General features: G+C 39.6%; 1 protein-coding gene across 3 annotated transcripts in view; it reads right to left on the bottom strand.

The window, feature by feature from the left end:
- The window catches only part of Fgf13 (fibroblast growth factor 13), a 493,509-nt gene that overhangs the window by 109,042 nt on the left and 370,155 nt on the right, over positions 1-14,312 (bottom strand). The gene's annotated exons all lie outside the window — the stretch shown is intronic.

Raw genomic sequence — 14,312 nt, 5'->3', positions numbered from 1 at the left:
AATTATTGATGAATAGAAAATGCTACAAGCAAAACAGACATTTACAAGAATTACAGTCACTCAGTCCTCTGAAAATTACCTGTAAAATGTTCAAATTTTTCCAAAACTTTTGGTTCCTCACCTAAAAAGTACATTTTCATATCCAGATCTCTTCTTAAAAATTCAGAGAATCTGTTAGCAGCCTATGAAGAGGATTTCTATTAATGAGAGTGAAAAGCGAGAACTGGCCAATTTCAGCATTGTATTGTGCAAGTTATTGCTACCCTCAAGGGTGTTAAGAGCAAATCAAAATTCTAAAGCAAAGCAGAAAACCTTTATTGTCATTCTTTTTATTTTTGCTTTATGGAAGTTCCACTATTTTGGTTTAAAATGCAAATAGAAATGAAAATGCAAGTTATTCCGGGAACAAATGAGTCTTTCCTATTGAACAGATTGGATTCTCCTTCTGTGTGGCTCTGGGAAAACTTCCCTTGAGTCAGAGTGAAGGGAAATCTGTCTCAAATTCTGAATATTGTCACTATCAATGAATATTGAAGAATTACTGACACCCACAGGGAGCTATATTTATGGATCTCCATCACCCATATTCAGAATTATATGGAAAGTAAGATTATGTATATTCAAAAACATTCCATGAACTTACATATCTTGCTTTAAGCTTTTCTGCATAATCAAAATTGCCTTGTGCTCTGTGTCTCCACTTTTCCATCCAACACTAAGAGTGTAACAGACAACAGCTGCAAATGTTAGCCCCTCCCAGAGGGATGCAGCCTCCAGCAGAATTGGTTTAGCTGTAAAGATGAGATTTCAGCAGGAGGCAGAGAATGAAGTAAATTTGCTGTACTCTGACATCAAACACCCTTCCCTATTCCCCAGGAACTATCCACAGCCAAGGGATCTGAAGATCAGGATCCCTTACAACACAGAAGAGCACAAGAGTTGTTCCTCTGTAGAGCTGACTTCTCAAATGCATGAGCTAGGCAACGGCACAGGGTCTGTAAAGGGCCCTGCACTTGGTTTCATGCTTTGCTACTACTATTCTGAAATCTCCTAATGTGTAAACAAAGGACCCTATGCTTTTGTTTTGCACTAGAGTCTGCAAATGATACACTCAGTGCTCTCCCTCAAGAAGACCATTTGTTAAATGACCAGACATAGTTAGCGCTCGGGTCACCAAGTACACAGGTAGACTCAGATAGCTGTTTGCAAACCAAAATGGCTAATGGAAGAATTTGAGCTTCACTGAAGTCTTTACACAGGAGAGATGCCAACTTCCTCCAAATAAAAATAGAATACCCTAATATGCAGGCAGCCTGTCTTGGCCAATGTAAGAGCTCTTTCTTCCCCCTCCCTGCCCCCAAAGGGCATTTCCCCAGGGACAAGATTAAGTCGGCTCCATACGAGTGGCCTTATCAGGTCTAATCAGGAGACCTAGGCTTTCCACTGTGCCCCCAGTTTATTATTCTCCTAGCTTTGATGGGGCTGCAAGGATCTAAGCTGGGGGTGGGGGGAGAGGACTCTCAGAGAAGTGAGTAGCTCCATCTTTTGATGTCTAGACAGCACCGAAATAAACAAAATGGGGGCTGAGACACAGCCAAACTGCAAGGTAGGTGAAATTTATTTCTGCTGCTCTCTCCTTTTTCCTGAATGAATTTGTAGCCTCCCAGGGCCTTCATGTCCCTCTGCAGCTGCCTCTCATTTCACTGCAAGAGTAACCACTACCACTTGACTAGCTCATCCTTTCTACCTTCCCCTGTACCACATCTTCCTGCTGGCCTAGTCCTCAACACAGCTGGTCTTCGGAGGCTATCTGGAGCAATAAAATGTGATGAAGCCAGTGAACATGGTTCACAAAGTCTTTTCGATTTGGAAGGGGGTGTCTTGATTGCCACTGGGCATGTCCTTCTCGCTCGCATGGTGTGATACATGGAAGGACTCTAAGCAACAGGAACACAAAGAGGAAGGCAGTGCGCAACTGTTACACTGTTTTCCATGGGGATGTATTTCAATGATTTCATCATTGCTTTATTGCAATGTATAAGCCTTAGAACAATGGCACCCTTAGTCTTTAGAAAGTACCAGGGTTTACAGGTGGGGACCAACCTAGCTTCTTTGTTCAGAGTGTTATCCCTAAGTCCATACTGCCTCATTCAGTTTCCCCAATGTTCCATGGTTCTTTCACATCTGTACTTCCTTGTTCCCAATCTTCCCTTTTCTCCTTATTAATCTTTCAACGGTCGCTAAGCCTTTTCTGCCAGGTGCTTCACACATCTGTAGTGCCACCTTTGATACCATAGTAACAAACAGCAACCTCTATGGTCATATTACTAAATGTGCTTAAATCCAGCTGTTGGAATGATTCTTTCTTTAGCAGACTGGGCATGACCAGAGAGCAAGAACTAGGTATGACAAATACCAATAAACCAACAGTGAAGGTGCTAAAAAACTAAGACTTGTGTGATATACACAATCACAGAATGGGCTGGTAAGGTGGCTTAGTGGTAGAGTGCTTGCCTAGCATGCAGGAAGCCCTGGGTTCGATTCCTCAATACCACATAAACAGAAAAGGCTGGAATTGGTGCTGGGGCTCAAGTGCTAGAGTGCTAGTGTTGACCAAAAGTACCCAGGCCATGAACTCAAGGCCCAGGATTGATTTAAAAAAAAAAAAGAAAGAAAGAAGACGAAGAAAAAATGCATCAGAGGTTTGGGATGAAATATTGTACTTGCCAATATGTGAAATGACTGCATATGGTGGTTTCACTGTCAACAGTCACTACTGATGTCTGGACTCAGTGCTGTGTCACTTACCTTTCACTCACCGATGTCATCAACATCCAATTCTGTCCTCCCCAACCTTTCCTTCCCCTCCTGGTCTTCTTCCAACTCTATTGTCTCTTTCTCTCTCTTCCCTCCCTTGCCCTCTCCCCTCTATCTCCTCCCCTCCCCAAATCAATTGACCAATAGCACCCCTTCTGAAGTCAAAATGCATCATCTGTCCCTACAGGCAATCTCCAAGTAAACAGCTCCTGACAAATCTAGTTAACTCTCTGGTGAATGGCCTTTAATCCCAGTCCAAGAGGTTGCAGAGCATCAAGCAGTCATTGCTCTGTGGTCAAGCAGCCCCAGTAAGCTTCCTGCCTTCCTGGAGGCCTCAATCAATACTCTGCCCTCTTCTTCTAGCCCAGACACATCAAAGGCAATAAGGCTTGAGATTTAATCATTTCCCATTAGAATGTAAAGCTCTGTCTCCCCGTCCCCTTGATAGCTGAATTGTTTGAGAATGTCTTCAGATGCTCATGTGAACAGATTTCCTAGGACATTGTTTACTTACGGTGCCAACACAGTTTCTAGGTTAATTATCGCAGCATTTTCCTACAAATTAGACATCTTGGCAATACTAATCCCTCCTCTCAGGAAGTTGAAATAGGAAGGGGGGATTTATGTTAGCCAGAACAGAGATATGTATTTCATTTAAAAGCCTGTGGCTCTTGCTTGTTAATCCTATATACCTCAGGAGGCTTGGATCTGAGGATTGAAGTTTGAAGTCAGCACTATCTGGAAAATCTCAGAGACTCTTATCTCCACTTAACCACCAAAAAGCCAGAAGTGGAGCTATGGCTCAAGCACAGAATGCCAGTCTTGAGCAGAAATGCTAAGAGACAGCACCCAGGCCCAGAGTTCAAGCCCTAGTCCCAGCACCCACAAAAAAGTATTGGATACAAATAACTTGAAAGGTAATGTCTACAACTCCTTCCTATATAACTGCCAAAATTTGGAAATAAGCAAGTTGTCATGAATGGATACATAAACTGTGGTAATCTAGACAATGGAACAGTATTCAGTGTAAACCAAGCTAGCAAACTCAGACAAGGCATGAAGGAAAAGTATACATATATTACTTAGTAAAAGAAGCGAATGTCTTACATAACTGTAACCCCTCAGGACATCACCTTTTTCATAACAATAAATGTGCATGAAGAAACAAAACAGAAGCGAACATGATCAGGCTACATGGTATGCGACTCTAACTCTATGATGTTCTGATGGCCACAGGTAAGAGGACAATAGACATATCAGTGATTGCTAGGAGTTGAAAGGAGGAAGGGAGGAATAGGTGGAGCACACAGGCGATTTTGAGCTGTAAACCTCTGATGGTGGATATGTGCATGTCCTTATACATGTGTCAAGGTCCCAAACCCCAATATACAAACCCCACATACAAATTATGGACTTGGGTGATAATGAGGTATCCATGTAGCTTCATTATTGTAACAGGTGTAGCACTCTGGCTGGGGATGTTGACAGGCCTGGGCACGGTTCCTGACCTTTTGTGCTCAAGGGTAGTACTCTACCACCTTGAACCACAGCATCATTTGTGGAAGAGGTGAAGTTTCTCATAGTAGGCCACACGGCTAGCAACTGGCCAAAGTATTATTAGGAGTTTCCAAAGATTGCTTTTGAGAGTTTCTCCTAACTCAGACTTTTCATGATTCTGTCTCTCTTCCTCCCTTAAGTGTTCTCTGTCAAACCCCATTGCTCTGATTCTATCCAGACTGCACAAAGCCTTCTCTTCCTGTAGTACTAACAAGAGCCAGGAGGAAAAGGAATCCCCACTCCCCTTCAGTCAAAAGATGAGAATTATGCATTGCCATCAACTACCAGGAGCTACACCTCTCTCTTATCTTTTCTGAGGGAAAACAAGTCAAAGATAAACATGTAGACCCTATCTACCACAGGAATATCAAAAAACAGCCCATTGCTTTCTCTGGTCTCAGCTCAAATCTCAGGCTGTACTACTGAGGCCTTGAGGTAAGAAAGACATGATCTACTTTATTTCCATATGAAAGCCACAACTGTGTTTTTCAAAAGCAAGTGATAGGAGGGAGGATTTGATTATGATCATCTCATCATTAGCCTACTTGATAATTAAATTAGATACTCATGTGAAACTTTCAGTACAATGCAGGGTACCTGTGAGCCATCAATGGAAGTTAGACCTCTTTTCTTACCCTTAGTCAATTTTTGTCCATTCACTTGTCTCCTCCCGAATATCATCATTATCCTTTCTGACATTTTTGGCAGCATTTTTGTGAAAACAGATCAATAAGCGAGCCATCTACCGGCATTAACTGAGTCCTTAAAATGTACTAGGATCTCTGCCATATGCAAAGGTTACAAATAAGGAAAACCCAACATGCATACAGTACAACCCACCAGCTAAATGACAATTCTAAAGAAATTAATACAGTTCAAAATATTACTGAGACTCTGAGAAATAAATGCTATATGTGGAAGGAAGAAAACACAGGCAAGGAAGTGAAGATTTGATTTATCTAAGTCATTGCTTTCATCAGCTACAACTTCTCTCAACATTAACTGTGTCATGTATGCTCTGCATTAGGGTCTTTTAAAGAAAAAACAAGCATCAGCTAGGGGGTCACAGCTGGCACCACTGCATGTATATACTCTATTGCATGTATAGACTATAACAGACAAAAACTGGCCAATGTCCATCTATGATGCCTGGAAAAGTCTTCTAAGATAAGGTTAAAAACAATGTAACATGTTTTTATTCCACTCAACTTTGTTTGGGACACAGTAGTACATAATGTCTTAGTCAGTCCAGGAAAGACTTCTATACATACCACAAATCATACACCTTTAACTTAGTGCCTCAGCCTGGTGTGTGTGTGTGTGTGTGTGTGTGTGTTTTATGAGCAGTAAGGAATCCATAATTCTCAACCTCAAGACAGGGTTATTTATTCCTCGTACAACAATACGCAATGCAGAGAAAAGTTACTTCTTTTCTGCAGTTCCCTTGCTCTGAGGAAAAACAAATTCATGGCTTCTTTTGTGTTTACAGTACCCCCTGGTGGAGAAACAGCATATTTCAATGGCTTGCTTAAAGCCCTGCCAGCAGTGCATCAATCCTCTTCCTAACAATTTTTAATCCCCTTACAAGTTATATTGAGAAAGAAATTCAACATTCAGTTTTTACCATTAATATCTTATAAGCATAAGGACAGACAAAGTCAAATTTCCGTCCTCTTTCTTCATTTACTTTGAACATTAACTAGGCTAATTTAAAAATTCATTTCAAATACATCCCCTAATTTAGAGAAATACCCTTCTAATGCTTTGATTAAGGAGAGTTATCTGTGCGTGTTATGCACTAGGCCTGTTGTGAATGCCTAGGATACAGAAATGAATAGGCTCCTGTTCTTACTGGTCAAGATCTGGTACAGAGCTCAGTGGCACTTGTGGAAAGCAATCAGTGCCATCTTAGGAAATGCCACACTGTATGTAGATTAGATGCCCTTCAGTGGATAAATAGGTCAAGAAAATGTTTTATATGTGTGTGTGTGTGTGTGTGTGTGTGTGTGTGTGTGTGTGTGTGTGTGTAAAATAGAACTTTACTCACCTATCAGGAAGAATGGTGATATGCCATTTTCAGGATGGAACTGGAAAAAGTTATGCTAAGTGAAGTAAGTCAGGCTCAGAGAGAGAATGCATACATGTTTTCTCTCATATGTGGAAGTTAGATGTAAATTATAAATCTATATGTTCACATTTACAGGATCCTATGTATATACACACAGACATTAGAGTATGATATAAGCAAGACAGGATAGCAATTGTGTAGCTCCTTTGAACTACTAACTTACAAACTGAAAACCATGAAGCAGGAAGATGGGCTTTTGGGGGTGAGGTACGAGATGAGGCCCAGGGTGGGGCACATGAATAGAGAGAAAAGAAGGGTGACAAATTGTGTATTTTAATGTTTTTTTCTTTCATGCATGTGTTTCTAACGCATTTATAAGATTATCTCTTTGTTGCTTTGTATGTCCCTCCCCCACAGTATAACCCCTGCTTTCACTATATTTGATGTCAGTATAACTTGTGGAGGAGATGGGGAAAAACCAGTTGTTTAAGGATACAGGTGGACCTGTTGCAACAATGAGAAGTACAAGTTGTCATGTCCAAAACGAGCTTTACAACGTCGGTGCGGGGGGGGGGGAAGGGAGGGAAGGAGAAGGATTGGGATTGGGGGGGGAGGGGGGAGGCTGGGAAGGGATGTGAAGAGTAAACAAAGGAGGAGGCTGCAATGCTTGGTAAGAAATGTTTGCATTATCCTGTCCATGTAATTGTAACTCCTCTGTACAGTATGTTCACAAATACAATAAAATAAAATAAAAAACGCAGTCATAGTGTTCAATGCACATCTGTAAAAATGGAACCAGTAAACCTGAGGGGATGAGTGGGGTTGGGAGAGATGGGGAAGAATGGTGAAAGGGGTGATGCTGATTATACTCTCAAACTCATGTTGAATTAAAACCATTTAAGCACAGTACAACATGTTGGTGATAACTAACTGTACCAATCAATCAATAAACAAATACATGAAAAGAAAATGTAAGGCTGATATCCCATGACCAAAGGTCAAATGAATAGGAAGTGAAAAGGAACAAGACAGGCTTTACAGAGCTTGTGATGGTTGAACTGAGCATTTATTGTTGACTGCTGGGCACTGGTGGCTCACACCGGTAATCCTAGTTATTCAGGAGGCTGAGATCTGAGGATCAAAGTTTGAAGCCAGCACAGGCAGACAAAACCCAGAGACTCTATCTCCAATTAATCAGCAAAAAGAAGGAAGTGGAGGTGTAGCTCAAGCAATACCAGAAGTGAATGGAAAAAGCTATGTGAGACGTTGAGATCCTGAGGTCAAGCTCTCGTACCAGCATTCACACACAATATACATGAATAGTTTCCCACACAGTAGATAAGATAGAATTGGTTGGTGAGGAAGATAATTAAGTTCCTGTTTCACACAGAACTAGAGATGTTTATTTCCAAGTGTCAAACCATGTAGAATGGGACAGGAGTTGTGGATTTCCTCTGAAGACTCTACTAAAGCATGGAAACACTATCTCTAAATTTTACTATTCTGCCTGAAAATAAATTTGGACAGGAGGGACACTTCTTACCACTGATGGTATATACATTCTACTTTTTATAAGCATTTGGATATTAATAATATAATTTGTGGGTCTGTTCTTCATCTTTTTGTGCTATATTCTCCTCCCCTTTCTAGTGGATGTTAAATGTATCTCAGATAATTATGCGAAGTATCTACTAGGATATATAGTAAGTAATTGAGAAATACCAGTTTCTTTTGTCTTCTTGGCCAGTGTACATAGGGAAATTGGTCTTTCTTAAGATGGCCAGCACACAATTTCCTTAGTATCTCATCTGCATATTGTACCCTGGGCTAAAGAGATAACTTCTATTAGAAAGGTATCTGGTGATTTCATCTGTTTGTTCCTTTCCTGACCAAGACAATATAAGCACCTCAGACAGACACGGTCAGAAACTGTCCAAATTCTCGTAGTCTCATGGGCCTGGTCTGCATAGATTGCCAGGTCGCACTAGAAAGCACGAACCTAGAACAAGGCTGGCAGCAGAATCTTGCAGAAGTTCTAGGTAAGTCAAAGAACAGGTAAACAGAGGAACGTGGTCCAGCACTGGCCCAGCCATGATAGGATGCCAAATAACATTAGGTTATGTGCCAGACCGAGATGAATTTTTTGACTCACATTGCAGCCAAAAACAATGGCATATTATAGAACTCTTCCAGATTTAGTATTCCTAGAGAATACAGTCCTTTCAAGATTCTTTGAAAAGAGCCTGTGCCCAGTAATGTTTGTAAAGTTTGCATATTGTATTCCTCTCTTAGTGATCTGTTTTATCCATTACACTTGTCCAAGGGTTGATGAGAACCTACAGAAAATAAATCAATTCAATGTGAGAAACTCAAACTTAAACATACTAATTTGCCCCAGAATCTTTAATCCTAATAATAACTACTTAATATGTCTTAATAATAGTAGCTGGTGAAAAATCAAGGCATGTCAGACCAATAACTTCTAAGCATAGGGCTTCTTTTAGACAGGAATGTTTGAACTAATAACTCAGAAATGTGGCTCTCTAGTGATCTCCCAAAGGTCTTAATCCCAGATGGACCCTGTGTTCTCAACCATGTATCACATAATCACATTAAGATGGGGTCAAACTCCAATGTTTCTAATAGTTCTAGTTTCCAGGCTAGGGTTCCTGTGGAGGTCTCGGATGCCTAGGACCTAGGAAGTGGTATCATTGGAGTTCTTTTTTTTGTTTTGTTTTTTTGTTTTGGGTCTGGTCGTGGGGCCTGAACTCTGGGCCTGCGCACTATCCCTCAGCTCTTCAGCTCAAGGCTAGTGCTCTACCACTTTGAGCCACAGCGCCACTTCCAGCTTTTTTCTTTTTTGCTTATGTGGTGCTGAGGAATCGAACCCAGGGCCTCATGCATGCAAGGCAAGCGCTCTACCACTGAGCCACCTTCCCAGCCCTCATTGGAGTTCTTGAAGAAAGCAATTCACTCTTTCTACAGAGATAGAACTTCTGGGCCTTTACAGTGTTTCTAAGATTTGAGGGAGTCTGAGGTAGAAAGGGAGAGAACTCAATTATCATTTTTGAAACCTAAAGGTTCTCTGGGCATCCAATAGTCCCTGTACAGTTCCAGTACCACAAGCTCCCTCTCTTTGACACATAAAGTAACTGCCACTCACTAAGTTAACTCACTGGAATGTACACTTATTCTATGGACTGAATTGTGCCTCCTAAATGCATACGTTGAGGCTCTTATCCTTCATGAAAACTGGTTGGAGATAGGGATTTGAGGGAGATAACTAAGGTTCAATGAGGCCACAAGGAGGCTCCTCAGCAGGTAGAATGGTGTTTGTATAAAAGAAGGGACCATCAGGGATTACTCTCTTTCTATGCTTATGTACAGGAAAGGCTGTAGGAGGAAACAGCAAGGAGATCATTTAATGGCCAGGAACACACACCTCACAAGAAACCTACCCCTATAACAAATTCACTTTGTGCTTTTAGCCTTCAGAACTATGAAAAAATGACTTTGTTTTGTTTCAGCCTCCCTTTGTTATGGTGCTCCTAGAAAACTAATATAGTAATTATTTCTTATAAATTATATACAAGTTTACCATTACTTTTTTTTACTTTTATTTTATGTATTTATTTACTTTTGTCGGTCATGAGGCTTGAACTTGGGGCCTGGGTGCTGTCCCTGAACTCTTTTGCTCAAGGGTGACACTCTACCACGTCCAGCCACAGCGTCACTTCCGGTTTTCAGGTGGTTAATTGGAGATAAGAGGCTCACAAACTTTTCTCCCCTGGCTGGCTTTGAACCACAAGCCTCAGAGCTCAGCCTCCTGACTAGTTAGGATTATAAGCATAAGCCACTAGCACCTGGCCTACCATTTCTTTTTAAAACAACTCCTCCCAGAGGGCAAGAGAACAGCTCAAAGTTATAAAATTATACATTGCTTGAAAATGTTGATGTACCAGGAATACTTTACACATGGAAATGTACTGTCCATCATTGTGCTTCTGATTCATAATTCTGAGTTACACCTAAAATTTTTAGAGGATATATCGGATAGCATGTTTTCAACTATGGTTCAAAAAAAGTTTAAAATGGGAATGGAATCTTAATGAAAGGAAAATCAGATTTTATAAAAAAAGATGGTAATTATCATCTTAGAGGGTATTGATAGATGAGAGAGGGACATTGTGCTGTTAGAAGAATAGGTACAGCAAGATGGGAAGGCTGATGATAAAACCAAGAGAAATTCCAATACTTGTTATCCAGAGAGAAGAGTTAAAAAGTACATACTAGGAAATAGTAGTGTCACAGAAACTAAAGGAAGAGAGAGTTTCAGAAAGGAAAAAGGAACTACTTGAGACTTCAAGGGTAGTGTTCTGGAGAGGTTAAGTTCATGCTATATTTGGTGGATGTTAATCAGAGGACCTGGGACAACTTTGGTAACAGGTATTCTTGCTGACAGGTAGGGGTACCGTGTACTGAGGGAAGAAAAGAAAATGAGGAAGTTAATGCTTTTCTCTCTATCTCTTCACCCTTTTGGCAACCTATATGCATGATTCTCCAGATTAGTAGAACCTGGCCCCTAGTGGACAGAAGAGAAATGTGGGCTACCAAAGAATTTTTCCTGGCTTCATTTTTGCCTTAGTTTAAGATGACTATGTTTAGAATTTCCATGCTCTTCTGAAGGAGTGGGTAGGTGTGTGGGAGGTCATTCTAAGTGTTATAGTTGATGAGATGGGGGTTAGAACGTAAGAAGATTCCATCTTTTAACTTCTCAAACTGTCCCTTGGTCTTGCTTTTATACCATTTTCTCTAATTTTAGTAGATAATTTTGGAAAGGAACCACTGTTTTTGAGACATGTATAAAAGAATAGGACTATCTCCTCTTTTGGTTTTGGTTTCTCTTCCTATACAAGAAAATTACGTTCATAAGCTGGAACAAAATTTCCAATAGGGAATTGATATCATTTAAAATATATGAGGAGGCTCAATGATGAAAAGTAATTGTTCAATGAAGACAGACCCTATGTCATTTCTTCCTCAAACCAGAGAATTTGATCATTTTATGATTATTACAATCATCAATATTACATCAATAACTACCTACCCTCAGTATGTTATTTTTGACAACACCAATGCATTAACAAAGCTATTGTTAGTTACCCAATTTTTCAGATGCCAAAACAAGTGTTGAGACTATAAATAGTAGAAGCTATTATGGCTTATTTGAATAGTCAGTCGCAGGATTAGCACTGGAACCCTTTAATAATACAACAAATAATAATTGGGTTCTGCAATGGACCATAATCTAATCTACAAAAGAGTATACCAAAGTGAGATACATGCACCACAGAAATAAGATAATGTTAAAAAAAGCATACTGGCATTTTAATCATGCTTATTTTTTCTCATCCTTTAACATTTATATGATTGTGCACATATGTAATATAAAGTATAAAATATACTAGTAGATGGACACATGCAAAATTTATTCACAAATGAATGTGCATGTTCAGGTAGAGGGTGTGATCAGAAATGCTATAGATGGCAGGATGTGGTGAAAGAATTCTCACTAGCTCAGATCATCTACTACTATTTAATATTGTCTATTCCCTAAGCCTAGACTACATTTTATACTGCCATGAGGTACACAAACCCTTCCCACTGTTTCAACCAAAGCACAGAGCATGAATTTAATCTAAAATATATTTTTGTGAGCCATTTATTTTCCAGACATTTATCCTCTGAGCAATTTCTCATTGTCAGGAAAAAATCCGAGTTATCTGTGTTCAAATCAGCACCTTCCATAACTCATTTTGATTGATGATTTTTTTAATGGCTAAAAAAAGTGAAATATGTACCCAGGTAACTGGCCGTATTACAAATTAGCTTCGTTTTTCACATACTTGCGAAGTACTAAAGTGTGTTTATGTGTTTAATCCAGCCATTTATTTACCAGAGTTCTTTTTTTTTGCCCTGTACTGGATTTTGAACTCAGTACATTGTGCTTACTAGGCTAGCACTTTACCACTTGAGCCAGACCTCAAACCTTGTTTTATACTGTTTGTTTTCACAGTTGTTTCCCATGAACTTTTCTGTCCAAGATAACCTTTTGCTCTTAGCCTCATGAATAGTTATGGTAACTGCATATTTATGCCACCTGCATCTGGCTATTCGTGAGATAGTTATTGAGAACACACTTGATCCCAGGTATGGTTCTGGGCACTAAGGAATAGAAATAGTTATCTAATTTGCATGTTACCATGTCTTGAATTTCTGGCATTTCCTAGAGCTAAATGCTGAGGAGTCTTTTCCTTGATGTTTCTTAGCTACTATAATGATCAATCTTCATTGGCAACTTGATTGTATTTAGAGACACCTAGGAGATTAGTAAAGCATGCCTCTGGGTGTATCTATAAAGACATTTTTAGAGATGATTAAATCATGAGGGCTGTGGGCTAATCAATGGATTAATCCCTGGATGGATTCATAAAATGAAAGCATTACTGGAAGTAGAACACCAGAAAAGTGACCTAGAAAGATCCACTTTTTCATCAGGACTAGCTTGTTTCTCTTTTCTGCTTCCTTCTACCTTGAGTTAAGCAGCTTTGTCGAAACGTGCCCTCCAGCCATGACACTCAGCTTTACTGAAGGCCAAAAGAAAACCAGTCAACCACAGATCTAAACCTCTGAATCCATGAACAAAAGCAAGGTCTTCCTTTTTAAAGGTAGTTCAGGCATTTATCCCAGCAATAGAAAATATCTGCAGCTAAGAGAAGTACTTCCCTTCATGTATCAGATGAAAAGAGGGTTAAATACATAAGAACTTATTGTATTGGTAGAAATGAAGTCACTGTTGGAGAAATGGTTGCCTATTTTCATGGCTTTGAGCTATATTTTGCATTTTTAGAGTATAGCTATCAGGATGTATCTGATTTATCAAGTGCCTGCTCAATTTGTATGCTAGCGTACCTAATTCAACTGAAAATAAGCAATGCTAAAATCTAAGATTACTAGAACCTTTGTGGTGTGTATATGAATTTTATAATCATCTCAACCATTTTTTTTTCTGTAGCCAAATTTGAACATTGTTTGAATCGAAGAACTTAATCTATGAAAGTAAATTTTTCTTTAGTGAAAAGTCCTATTAAGCTGGAAGCCATCTCAGTACTATAAGATAGAGACATGCTTTAGATAAGGCCTAGCTGACTAAAGTAAGCAGTTAACAAGAATTGATCCGTTTAGTAAATAGTAGCTTCCTTGTAGACTTAATCAGAATTGATTAGATGCAGGCTTCTAATCGTGGTCTTTTGTTGGACTAAAGCTGATTAATCTGTTTCCTCCCATGGCTGTATCTCCTAGCTCTCCACAAAGCTAACGGGTTATTCCTCACTCTTGTTATCAATGACAACAATAAAATCAAGCTGCCAACACTTAAATGGATTTCTGATCTTGGGACTTAACAGCTGACAGAAACTGTCTCTAATCAAAGGTCTCTAATCAAGGCATCATCAAATGATTTTTCTTATGTCTACTTCATCAGCCTTTAATATGTTAGCATTAGGTTATTAACATAAAGGCATAGTTGCAGTTTTTTGTTTCTTCTAATCAGGGAGGGTGTTAAATATATGTAAATGTTGGTGGTAGATTGTTGGGAAAATGTTGATGATGACTTGTCAGTAAAATTACCTTATATTAATATGAAGCCTTTGCCAAATGATCAAAGTAGCTTACTAGGACTACGAGTGCATGTATGCGGCCCAACTACTCAGGAGGCAGAGGTAAGTAGGAGGATCATAATCTTGGCCAGCCTATGCTAGACCAAACCTAAAAACCAAGCTAAAGGCCAAATGACTGAGGGGTGGGATGT

Source organism: Dipodomys ordii, unplaced genomic scaffold, assembly GCF_000151885.1.
Source record: "Dipodomys ordii isolate 6190 unplaced genomic scaffold, Dord_2.0 Scaffold89, whole genome shotgun sequence".
NCBI lineage: Eukaryota > Metazoa > Chordata > Mammalia > Rodentia > Heteromyidae > Dipodomys > Dipodomys ordii.
Note: the sequence above shows the minus strand (reverse complement) of the source record. Positions and strands in the feature narration are given on the sequence as shown.